Raw genomic sequence first — 13,588 nt, forward strand, 5'->3', positions numbered from 1 at the left:
AACAAAATCCCTACAACATTCTTTAGCACTATTCCTCAGTCTCTTCCTCCTAGTAGTCCTGGCCACTAGGAAATTTATGTTGCTCAGCTTTATTTGACTCTGAAGAGTGCCTCTCCCCACGTTTGTTTTTCACATTTTGTTTGTTTCATTGTTTTCTTCTGACTTGCCATTTAGATGACTCCTGGGAGGCAGTTGGCCAGGGCAAACCTTGCTTAATGCTACGTACGTTAGTTTCATTTCCATTTATTATGGCACCTCTGGGTGGGCTATTTGACCAATCTCTTCCTTTGCCTACAGCTGTGTTATTTTAGAACCTGGCTACAGAGGAAAACAAAGGCCAGAGGAAGGTCAAGGCTGGAACATACACACAAAAAAGGGGTGCCCTTCCCTCTCCAAAGGAACTATTCTGTAAATATCCATGTGGATAAATACTCCTTTCTGTCTTCACAAGAATAGGATCCATAAGATATCCATGTTCTCAAACTTGTGGCTGATCAAATGAAAGATAAAATAGCCCTAAGGAACTCATAACTTGGATGCAGCATGGGAGAATTCATGTGCACCTTCTCTCAAAGACTCTTACAGGTTATCTGATTTATTTTTGAATCAATTTTCAGGATTCGAGTTTGTTTTTGTGGCTTCAGTGACCTCATACAACCCTTTGTGCTGGGAAAAGTTAAAATGCTTTTTCTAAAATCACATTCCCAAGCTTTGATATCATCTTTATTTAAAAATCAATGAATGGAATGGCCAAGTTATTTAACTTTGACGGACATCTTTAATAAGTATGCAGAGGAACTACTTTTTGCAAGGTGTTATTGCACAGGCCAACATTCCATACTAGGAGTTACAGGCTAGGTATATTTGCAAGTATTTCTTGTACCATATTAACCACTGCCTCAGATCCCTGTATTAGAGCATAGCAGACCTGCCCTGGTATCCCAGATAAGCCAGGACTGTAGCCCAGTGTCAGCACAATCTGATGGGATAAGTTGTGCCTGGTTCTATCCTTGGTCTTTAGAGAGTTTTTGCTCAAAACCAGATATGTGATGCAGAGGAGTACTATTTGTAGCTATTCAGATCGGTAGCCTTCAAGAATTACATTCTTCTAAATTCTTTCTCTAGAAAATATTTTTTATTTTGGCCACAAGTTTTCAGAGAACACAGAGCAATCAGTGATCATCCTATCATGGTGGTAATTCCATTCACTCAAAATTATTTCCTTAGTTTAAAAGTGAACTTCATCATAAAGTTTTGTGGTGCTGTTCCTACAGTATGTTGCTGTCTACTACTGAAATCCTATTGATTTATTTTCTTATCTTGGTTAAGAGGGGTGACCCTTTCCTGATAGGCTTTGGTTTCCTCTGCTTTTATATGTTCCTTAAATATGAATAAAGTAAGATTTCTGAATATTAGAATAATACTACAAGCTTGAGAAAGCAGTGTTGCCAGGTGGACAGGGTTGGAGGCCTTAGAAGAATCCAGGTGAAAAGTAGACTATAACTGCTAATAGAAGCATGACAAACAACCTAATCATTCAAACCAAAGACTGGATCATTTCAGATGGTTAGTTTCTTTCTCATAATGTCAGCAACACAAATAGGGAAGTGAGCTTGAGACTGTTTTCATATTTAATGGACTTAAGCACACTTCTTGTCTAAATGATTATATACACATATTTTTTAAAAACAGTATTTTATATTTAATAGACAGTCAATTTTAATTGAATCAACAAACATTAGTTTGCATAGAATGTATATATGTACATACACTCATAAACACTTAGGATTGATAGTTCAAATTTGAAAATACTGAAAGTTGCTTTGTAATTATTGTTCCAGTTAAAGAATGACTAAGTGGAGCTTCCTGGGTGGCTCAGTCGGTTGAGCATCCAAATTTGGCGCAGGTCATGATCTCGCAGTTCGTGAGTTTGAGCCCCATGTGGGGCTCTGTGCTGACAGCTCAGAGCCTGGAGCCTACTTCAGATTCTGTGACTCCCTCTCTCTTTGTCCCACCCCCACTAGTACTCACTCTCTGTCTCTCTCAAAAATAAAAACATTAAAAAAAAAAGAATGACTAAGTGATTTTAACATTATATACTTTGGTAGAGAAAAACTTTATTCTCTCACTTGGTCTTAAAAATTGCATCCTAACATTTAAATTCTTAAAATGGCTCAATTTTTTAAAAAAAGTATACAAAGTGTGTTATTTACATATATGCTAATAGCTCCTCCATTGCCATTCTGATTAAAAATACATATTTGGTTGCTAACTCTCATTTAGTGCTTTTCCAAATCCAAAGGAAACAAAACATACCATCATTACTCTGCTTGTTCCACAAAGTGTTTAATCCAAATTTCTCCTGTAGCCTCCATTCTCTCTGAGAATCTTTGAGATCCACATGATCTCAAAATTCATTGTAGTATTTTTTTTAATTTTGTTTTATATTTATTTATTTTTGAGAGAGAGACAGAGCTCAAGTGGGGGGAGGGGCAGAAAGAGAGGGGGAGACACAGAATCTGAACAGGCTCCAGGCTCTGAATGGTCAGCACAGAGCCTGACACGGGGCTTAACCTCATGAACCAGGAGATCATGATCTGAGCTGAAGTCGGAAGCTTAACCGACTGAGCCACCCAGGGATCCCTCATTTTAGTATTTCTAATGATCTGATTTCAGAGATGAACTATTAAGATTTTGATTTTTAGTATGTTTTAAAAGTATGTTTAAGCACTAAATTCTTTTCTTTTGACTTTTAAATATCTGCTATAGATACAGTTAAAAAAATCAAAAGTGACATTCAAGTATATTCCTTGGTAATATTTAGGTTTTTTCAAAAGAATGGTATACAATCTCACATGCTCAGTAGTTGTTCCACTAAAAAGGAAGGAGGAGAAAAAAGTACGTTACAAAGGTAGGTGATTTACTTAAATCCATTCTGTAAGAGTGGTGACTAAAAAGTTATCTAATACTTAACTCACATAATTTTCAAGGCACACCTTTCAAACTTTCACCTTCCATGTGGATTCTCAGCAACGAGATAGAGCAGCCACACCACCCGCTTTTTGAAAAGAACAAATTAGTATTTCAAGTGGAAAATGTTGTATGAGTGTGATTTCAGTCCGTTGTTGTAGGATGAAGTCTTTGGACTATTTCCTGTGAAGACTTGAATGGACCAAGAAATGGATTAATATGTGGCCATTACATGGTGGTCCTACACAATGCCTGAGTACAGTTATTTCTAGGATGGGCAAGAAGAGTATAAGATTATGATGCTTCTAATGATAATGAAGAATATGTGTTGTAAAGCCAGGTTGCCACATACTCCTTGAAAGGGATTTTATGATTGGAATCTGAGTATTAATACTCATTTTTTGTAATATTCAATTTAAAAGGTAGAGGTTTTTTTCTATGTAAAGCCAAGACATATTGTTTATATAACTTCTTTTTTTTTTTTTTTTTTTTTTAAATTTTTTTTTTCAACGTTTATTTATTTTTGGGACAGAGAGAGACAGAGCATGAATGGGGGAGGGGCAGAGAGAGAGGGAGACACAGAATCGGAAACAGGCTCCAGGCTCTGAGCCATCAGCCCAGAGCCTGACGCGGGGCTCGAACTCCGGGACCGCGAGATCGTGACCTGGCTGAAGTCGGACGCTTAACCGACTGCGCCACCCAGGCGCCCCTATAACTTCTGATAATTAAGGAAAGGGCAGTGTATTTTATTTTCTTTACCATAGTCATCTTTTCTGCTCAGGTCTTTCTAATAGAGATGAGGCTTGGCCATGGCTCACAACAGGACTTGGAGAGTATAAGGTATTATTGTACCAAATGAGATTCCCTGAAACAAAGATTTAATGGCAAATGAATTTGATTGGCTTTATCCTCCCTATCAGTACAATTTAAGGTCTTTCTCCCAGTGCTAGGCTGCTTTACATAATTTGTGAGGAAGTTCTTTTTTTGTGATATTATCTTTCTAGTCAGTGTGTAGTGTGAATAGAATCATAGTACTCAAACCAAACCAACATTGTGAAAGCCATTAAAAATAATTGAGTTGAAAGAATTTTTCAATTGGCGTTTAGTGGGTGAAACAGCATGATGGAAAGTGAAATACATTTGAATATTTTAGTGTGAGAATAGCAACACTGGCTTGCCTTCTTTCCTTCCTTCCTCCCTCCCTCCCTTCCACTCTCCCTCCCTTCCTCCCTTCCTCCTTCTCTCTTTCCCTCTCCATCTCCCTCTTTCCCTCCCTCCCTCTCTCTTTCCCTCCTTCTCTTCCTTCCTTCCTTTCAAGGAAAGATACTTTCCCAAGTCAGGCTAACTCTGGTTAATTCTTCAAGTTTTAGTTTATATGTTGTTTCCTTCAAGAAGCCTTGCTTGATCAGCTAAATCCGAATTCTTTATGATCCCTCATAACAAACTGGATTTTTCCCCAAATATTGTATTTAATTATTTATTTCAGGCGTTGTGTTCCACTGGGCTCTCCATGAGGAAAGAGACTGTTTTTCTGTTTTCTCTAACCCCATTTCTTAGATACATGGCTAGTATAAGGAAGGTGCTTATTATATATATTTACTGTCTAATAAACAAGTAAATCAACAAACAAATGAACAACTGAGTGAAATGAGAGTAAATAGATGCAAAATACTGAAAATTATACAAAAAACTATCATTGGTATGTTACATCAAATTTTAGGGTGATATTTATATTCTTATTAATTAGAGAAAAAGGATACATGTTCATTGAAGGCAATTTGGTAAACCTAGAAAACTATAAAGAAGAATCACCCATTATTCCATCATTCAGAGGTAACCATAAGTAAAATATGGATTTGTTTTCAGTGTATTTTCATCTTCCTATGTGGCTCTCTTTAACAGAATAAAGAAAATGTATACGTATGTTTGTGTTCTTTTCATGTACATGTGTGTATTGGTAAGTATATGTGTATGTGTGTAATTGTGTGTGTATGTTTGTGTGTGTTTTAAAACCTCTAGAGCAACTTCTGTTACTACCTGTATCAGAATGGAGAGATTAATTTCCTTTGGGAAAAGAATCAGTTTTGAGATTACCATCTTCAAACATATGCACTTGGAATTTCTCCTGAAAAATCTTCAAAAATTTGCTCATCTGAATCTTACTGAAGATGATAAAAATAGCTATTTTGTTTATTTAGGAGATTAACTAAACTTGATCACATATATATCATAATATATATCATAGCATACATATTTATAAGTATATATATAACATATATACATACTTACGTATATTTATGTTTTTTTAATTTTTAATTTTTGGGGCTTTTTGTGCCTGACAATATTATCATCCTATTACCTTCATGCATGCATAGTTGGACATAGACTTATTGGAGCACATGTTTTCTGTCTGAAAAGTCTGGAAATAGAGCCAAATGCTCAAGCATTTGGACAGTTTCTGTTTAGCATTGATTAGAAGTCTGAATTCATACTAGTATATGTTCTTTTGTGGGCAGCCTGTTTATTCTTTCCTGTAGCCTTATAGTATGTTTTCTTTATTTTGTTAATTAAAAAAACCCAAATCATCTTTAAGATGAGCATTTGCAGATACATGTTCATGTACATGTCTCTTTCTAGTTAGGAAAAAATTCTTTAATTCTTTATATTATTCTATTACTCTGAATTCTTCCTTGAGGGAAATTACAACTTTTTGTTGAGATTCCTCTTCTCTGACTTTCATATTTTCTGCTCATTGTGTACATCTCTAAGTTTATATTCAGTAGCACCGATTCAGTTTCCTGAAATGTAAATTCCTCTTTTGTTACCTCCAGTTTAGATTTTAATTTTGCTACTATTTATTGTTTCTTTGCAGTATTTATCCATCTTTCTTTTTATTCATTAATTTAGCTTGAAATTTCCATTTAGCTTTTGGCTTCTATTTTATTGTCTTTTATTTTATAATAATTTTCCATTTCGCTTTTGGCTTCTATTTTGGCTTCTTTTAACATTTGGGGATGCCAAAAAGTTTTCTAAGTTTTTATTTTGGTTCCTATAGTAAATCATCTTCACTGACCTAACTAGTAGGAATGGTGTTTCCTTTACAGTTTTTGTAGCATATTCTCACAGGCTCTGGGTTTTGTTCATCTGTTTTGTTTGTTTTTGCTCACTCATTCTTTTTTTAATGTTTATTTTTGAGAGAGAGATAAAGGGAGGGAGAGAGAGAGAGGAAGAGAGAGATGGAAAGGGAGAGGGAGAATAATGGGGGGGTGGGGGAGACAAAGAGAGAGGGAGACACAGAATCCAAAGCAGGCTCCAGGCTTCGAGCTGTCAGCATGGAGCCCGCATGGGGCTCAAACCCATCAAATGAATCCACCGACCTTGAGATTGTGAACTAAGTTGAAGTCCGATGCTTAACCAACTTGAGCCACCTAGGTGCCCCTGCTCACTAATTCTTGAGTATAGAGAAGTCTTTCTAGCTATTTGCCAACAAGTGTAGTGAATTCTTTTTGACTTTTTGCCAAATTACATGCTGGTTGAATATGCTCTTGGGCTATGCAATTGAATGGCAATACCAGTCCAATTTCTAGGTTTCAACAGACTATCAGACAGTGTTAGTTAGAAGGCCTAAAGTGGGAATTCTTCTATTTCCTTTTTAACTGCCTGATATTCTGGTAAGATGATTTACATTTATAAGTCTTAAAAATTCTTTTATCTACTCAGAGGCACAATTTAACACATTTTAAACATTTATTTTTAGATATTTAATTTGTTTGCTGGACAAATCACATTTCATACTTAATTGAAAATTGTGCTAATACTTTAAGTGTATCTGTTAAAAGATATTATAACAAATATTGTAGGTGTTAGCATATAAAGAGTACAGTAGATCTAGAAATAAAAAGCATGATAAACCTTATGGATAGACTAGAATTATCAATAAAAAGTATAATAGCTGTTGTAGGTATGAAGTGGAAAAAATTAGAAATGGCTCTTGCTTCGAGATAACCCTTTTTATCCATTTTAGTGATTCTACCAATTTCAGGTCTTTTTTCTAGCCCTATATATTTTTTTCCTTCCTTACCATACAGAGTTTTTAAAAAACATTTCATACAACTATATTTATACATGCCTCATCTTAACTACTAGATAATAAATTAAATGTAATAAAATGAAATTGTTGGCACCTGAGATTCAAATGACTAAAGCAAGATGGGTCAAAGTCAGAATGGTAGTCATGGCCCTGGAGGTGGCAAGAAGGATGACAAGGACAAGAAAGAGATATGAACCAACTAGATACCAACTCGAGTGGGGAAAAAGAAAACAAAGGGACCAGATGCTGCCAGCAAGCTGCCACTTGGGACACTTCACATTCAGTGCCAGTTAAAATTATTGAAGTTAGAATTGAAGACTGTCTTCTCATGGGGGAAGAATTCACTAGAAATAAGGAAAAAATGGATTAAAATGAATAAATGAAAATAAAGAGGGGAAAGATCAAAAGTGGATGATCTGAGGGAGGCCCCAATGTCAGTAGGAACCTTGGAAGAGATCATTGATGACAATTATTCCATCATGTCTGCATCTGTGGTATCAGAACACTACATCAGCATTCTTTCCTTTGTAGACAAGGATCTGCTGGAACTAGGCTCCTTGGTCCTACTTGGCCATAAGGCACATGCTTTCATAGGGGTGCTCATGGATGACCTGGATCCCTTGGTCACAGTGATGAAGGTAGAAAAGGCCCCTCAGGAAACCTGCGATGATATTGGGGGGTTGGACAAACAAGTCCAGGAAATTAAAGAATCTGTGGAGTTTCCTCTCTTGAATATTATGAAGAAATGGGTATAAAGCCCCCACAGTGGGTCATTCTCTATGGTCCACCTGTTACAGGTAAAACCTTATTAGCCAAAGCAAACCAAACCTCAGCTACTTCCTTGAGAGTGGTTGGCTCTGAACTTATTCAGAAGTACCTAGCTGATGAGCCCAAACTCATTAGGGAATTATTTCAAGTAGCTGAAGAACCTGCACCCTCTATTGTGTTTATTGATGAAATTGATGCCACTGGAACAAAAAAAATATTCAATTTGCAGTGGTGAGAGGGAAATTCAACAAACAGCATTGGAACTGTTGAACAAGATGATGGATTTGATTCAGGGGATGACGTGAAAGTTATCATGGCCACACACTGAATAGAAACTTTGGATCCAGCACTTACCAGACCAGTCCTCATTGACAGGAAGATTGAATTCCTCCTGCCCCAGGAAAAGACTAAGATGCACATCTTCAGGATCCATACAAGTAGGATGACACTGGCTGATGATGTAACCCTGGAAGACTTGATTATGGCTAAAGATGATGTCCCTCGTGCTGACATCAACACAATCTATACAGAATATGGTCTGATGGACTTGAGAAAATGTGGAAGGAAAGTAACAAAGACTTCAAAACATCTAAAGAAATTGTTCCTTACAAAAATTAAGAAGGCATCCTTGAGGGGCTGTATCTCTAGCAGACTGCATTTGCCTTCAAGGAAATGGTTGGGAGTTGTCCCAACACCTCAGAGGGATGAGGTTGGGGAAGTTGCCCAGAGGAATCCATGTTCCAGTTGATGTTTCTTAGCAGAACCTCCTCTTGTGTATCTTTTTCAGTGTGATGTGTAGGATGCCTTCTGGGCTGCTTTCATCTGTTGGTCGCATAAAGTGCTCTCTCCCCAATAAAGCATGATTCCACTGAGAGAGACAGAGAGAGAGAGAGAGAGAGAGAGAGAGAGAAGGAAAGAAATTGGTGGCACCTGGATCATAATAAACATTCAATGACTGTTTATTTCCTTTACATCTTTCAGAAAGCTATCATGCTATTTATTTTTGTATCATGTTAAATTTCAGTCCTTTGGCCCTGCAATAAATGTCATTGAGCAGATACCCTGAGAAGGTATAAAACCTCAGGCAGTTGCCAGAAAAGCGATATAAAGTTGAAAGTTAAGAACTCGGAATCAGGATCAAGAGTTTTAGGTCTAAATATTCTAGACTCAACTTTCTTGATAGAGCAAAGAAGACTCAGCCTAACAGTGTCATATGAAACTAGGTATAAACCTAAAGACCAGAATGGAGTCTATAGCTAGCTGATGACTTAACTACATGTAAAGATTAAGAAAAAGGAAAGATACACAGTAGGTGGTTCAAATACTTACCTCATTTAACAAAGCTGAAAGTCAGAGGAAGTACAGGGTCCAAGCATATCTAGAAATGTATCAGAAACTTTTTGGATGGAAAATAAACACCTAGGGTTTAAAATACAGGTAAAGACTTTATGTTAAGACTCCTTTGTTTATTTTCCCAAATCCTAATTTTAATTCTTGTCCCATTGATCAAGAGAGAGATTGATCCATTGGCTTATGTTACAAATTGTAACCAGTAGGGAAGAAAGGGTCAAAGAAAAGTAGAATTCCATATGAATTCCAAAGAGAGGGACAGGCTTATTTCTCACCCTATAAGTTTTTGTTTCTGGGGAAAAAAAAAAAGAGGAAAGGAATGGAGAGGAAGGATGAGGCTAAAGTCTCACCTTCCACTCTACCTGTTAGCACCTCATTGCTACATCATTAAGATGAGTAAGTGGAGGTTTAGAGTTCCAAATTTTTATTTATCTCCCCTTAAATTTAAATGTCTTTCCAAGAGCTCCTGGACTTTTATTATAATCTCCAGGTACTTGGCAATAACTTCCAGCTACTATAGCCTGTTTTACAATATTTTTTTGCAGCAGTTTATGGAGAAAATGTTAAAAGAGGAACACTACGTGGAGCTAAAGTTAGATACGTTGAGATGAAATAGTGAAAAAAATTAAACAACTTAATGATTAGAATCTCTAGTCTTGAAAAATATGTTTTCAAAATGAGAGAGATGCTGTAATTTTTGTGTCTCTTGCCATTAACATGTCTTTTATGTAGTATGAAACTGTAGTTGAAAATGTATTAAACATCCAGCAAGAGGATGTAACAATTGTAAATATGTATGCACCCAACATGAGAGCACCCAAATACATAAAACAGTTAATAACAAACATAGAGAAAATAATCCATAGTAATGCAATAATATTAGGGAACTTTAACACCCCACTCACATTAATGGACAGATCATCCAAACAGAAAATCAACAAGGAAAGAGTGGATTTGAATGACACACTGGACCCGATGGATTCTATAGACATATTCAGAACAATTCAACCTAAAACAGCAGAATCCACATTCTTTTTGAGTGCACATGGAGCATTCTCCAGAGTAGATCACATATTAGGCCACAAAAGAAACCTCAACAGATTCAAAAAGATCAAAGTCATACCATGTATCTTTTCTGATCACAATGCTATGAAATTAGAAATCAACCATGAGAAGAAATCTGAAAAGACCACAAATATATAGAGGTTAAATAACATGCTACTAAACAATGAATGGGTGAACCAAGAAATCAAAGAAAACATCAAAAATTACATGGAAACAATTGAAAATGAAAACACAACATTGCAAAACCTTTGGCATGCAGCAAAAGCAGTTTTAAGAGAGAAGTTTATAGTAATACAGTTTTACTTTGAAGCAAGAAAAGTTTCAAATAAATTACCTAACATTACACCTACAAGAGCTAGAAAAAGAACAACAAACAAAACCCCAAATCAGTAGAGGGAAGGAAATAAAAAAGATCAGAGGAGAAATAAGTGAGATAGAAACTAAAAAACACAATAGAACTTATCACTGAAACCAGGAGCCAGTTCTTTGAAAAGATCAGCAAAATTGACAAACCTCTAACCAGACTCAGAGAGAGAGAGAGAGAGAGAGAGAGAGGCCTCAAACAAAATCTCAAATGAAAAAGAAATAACCAACACCACAGAAATACAAACAATACAAGATATGATGGAAAACTATATGCCAACAAATGAGACAACATAGAACAAATGGATAAATTCCTAGAAAGATATAACCTACCAAAACTGAAGCAGGAAGAAATACAAAATTTGAACAGACCATTTACCACTAAGGAGATTGAATCAGTAATCAAAAAACTCTCTCCAAATCAAAAGTTCAGCACCAGACTGCTTTACAGGCAAACTCTACCAAACGTTGAAAGAAGAATCAATGCCTATTCTTCTCAAACTATTCCACAAAAATAGAAGAAAAAGGAAAACTTCCAAATTCATTCTATGAAACCAGTATCTCCCTGACACCAAAACCAGACAAAGACTCTACAAAAAAATATAAGGCCAGTATCTCTCATGAATATAGAAGCAAAAATCCTCAACAAAGTATTACAAACTGAACTCAACAATATATTTAAAAAATTATATACTATGATCAAGTGGGATTTAATCCCAGGATGCAAGGGTGGGAGTCTCAAAACAATATTCTCAAAACAATCAATGTGACACATCACATCCGTAAGTGAAATGATACAAACCATATGATCATTTCAGTAGATTAAAAGCATTTTATAAAGTACAACATCCGTTCGTGATGATATTAAAACATTTAGCCCTGAAGGGTGAATAGAAATTAGCCAAATGAGGTATGGGTTATGGGGAGCCAGAAGGAAGAATTTGGGGGCATAGATGGAACAGCAGGTATGAAGATCCTAAGTCGTGTATATTTTTTATTGCTTTGAAGAATGGAAGGTAGGCCCTCGTGGAAGAAACAGAGGTCAAGAGAGGAGGTGTATGTGAAGTATAAGTTGGAGAAACTTAGCCTTGAGAAATTTTAATCTCCTCAGTAAAGTCACCAAAGGATTTAGGCAAAAGTAGCTGTTGTGTGTCAAATGGAATAGAGTAAAAGTCAGGTAGCCAGTGAAAAGGCTTTATTTGAGGAGTTTAGAGATGTAGTACCTTGGATTATGTGTGGTTTTGGCTAGAGATAAGAATCTAGTGATTCAAGTTGTATTTTGGAGGGATGACAGTACTTGTTGGTTCTTCGGAGAGGGAGTTTCTGCAGGATACTAAGGTTTCTAGAGTGAGAAATGGTGGGTCATGATGTCCCTTACTGAAATGAGAGACATTTTGTGTGACTTAAGATCATGAACTCAAATCTGAGACATTCTCACTTTATAAAAATTATGAGACATCCAAATGGAGATTTTAGATGGTCAATTGAATAGACAAGTGTGAAAGTATGCTCCTTTAAAGAGGGATCAGCACTAATGATGAAAATGTGAGTCAGGGGCATAGGGATGGATTTTGAAGCCACTTGAGTGTTAAGATTGGATATTGTTTGGACCAGCAAAATGACATTTTTTCACGGACATAATTTTTACCACATGGTTTGAAAATACCTATGTCGTCATTCTGCATGATTTTTAGTACACTCAGAGATAAATATTTTCGTCTCTTGAGTAGCATTCCTCTAACACAATGTTGTAAGTCAGAGAGGGGCGTCTGGGTGGCTCAGGTGATTAAGGGTCCAACTTTAGCTCAGATCATGATCTTGCAGTTGTGGGTTTGAGTCCAGCATTGGGCTCTGTGCTGACAGCTCACAGCCTGGAGTCTGCTTTGGATTCTGTGTCTCCCTCTCTTTCTACCCCTCTCTTGTTTGTGCGCGTGCGCTCTCGCTCTCTCTCAAAAATAAAACATTAACAAAATTTTTAAAAAAATAATAAAATCCATTAAACTTACTTTACAATACAAATTACTGGTCTTTATCTGTTCTTGAATAGATGCTTATTTTTGCTTTTTAATTTTGGTCTTCTTCTGTCTTCACTCCATGTCCTCAGATAATGTATTTCCATGGTAATTTGTTGGAATATTTGATCGGTTAAATGATTTCTTATGTCAGGCAGTTTTGTAAGTAACATGTTTTCCCCCCAAGGAATTGGATTAAGGGTAGAAATCTTTTCAAAATTAACCAGAGTTATAATTATCATCTACTTTGTTGCTTTAAAAAGTCCTATTTTATGTATTTATAAAATCCATTTTATGTTAACTCATCATAGAGTCTAACTAAAATATGAAATATGTTAACTCATGGTAATTTAAAAGCAGATTATATTCCGTATCTATGGAATCTCTACTAAAGGTATTGCAATCGACTTAGTTCCTTTTTTTTACTTTTTCATTTTCTTAAAGAAACACTTCAGATGTTCCACAATATTATTAGATTGCTTACAGATTGGCATAAACTATGAGAAAAGCACAGTAAGCAAGGAATAAACTCTTTCTGTACATCTTTGAAAGAATTGCTGAACAGAATGGGCAAGCAGTTGGAAAGTTTTCTAATTTATTACAAAAGTGTAACCCTGATCTAAAGTGAAGCTAGATGGCACACCTGGGTGGGTCCATCAGTTAAGCATCCAAATCTTGGTTTCAGCTCAGGCCATGATCTAATACTAGTTCATGAGTTTAAGCCCTGCATGGGCTCTGCACTGACATTGTGGAGCCTGCTTAGGACTCTCTCTCCTCCTCTATTTTTGCCCCTCCCCTGCTCACTCTCCATCTCTCTCTCTCTCTGAAAATAAATAAATAAACAAGCATTGAAAAAAAAAAGAAAGTGAAACTAGAATTACTCATGAAATTAATTCATGATTTAGAGAGCTCATTTTGTGGCTTCAGTGATAACATAGAGATCTTTACTGAATTGTGATTTACTTCATAG

At 36.1% G+C, this 13,588-nt stretch overlaps 1 protein-coding gene and 1 pseudogene across 1 annotated transcript in view; both read left to right on the top strand.

The window, feature by feature from the left end:
• The window catches only part of HDAC9 (histone deacetylase 9), a 927,480-nt gene that overhangs the window by 636,208 nt on the left and 277,684 nt on the right, over positions 1-13,588 (top strand). The window lies entirely within an intron of this gene.
• LOC125160350 (26S proteasome regulatory subunit 4-like) lies at positions 7,180-8,690 on the top strand (annotated as a pseudogene).

Source organism: Prionailurus viverrinus, chromosome A2 (genome assembly GCF_022837055.1).
Source record: "Prionailurus viverrinus isolate Anna chromosome A2, UM_Priviv_1.0, whole genome shotgun sequence".
In the NCBI taxonomy this organism is placed as follows: domain Eukaryota; kingdom Metazoa; phylum Chordata; class Mammalia; order Carnivora; family Felidae; genus Prionailurus; species Prionailurus viverrinus.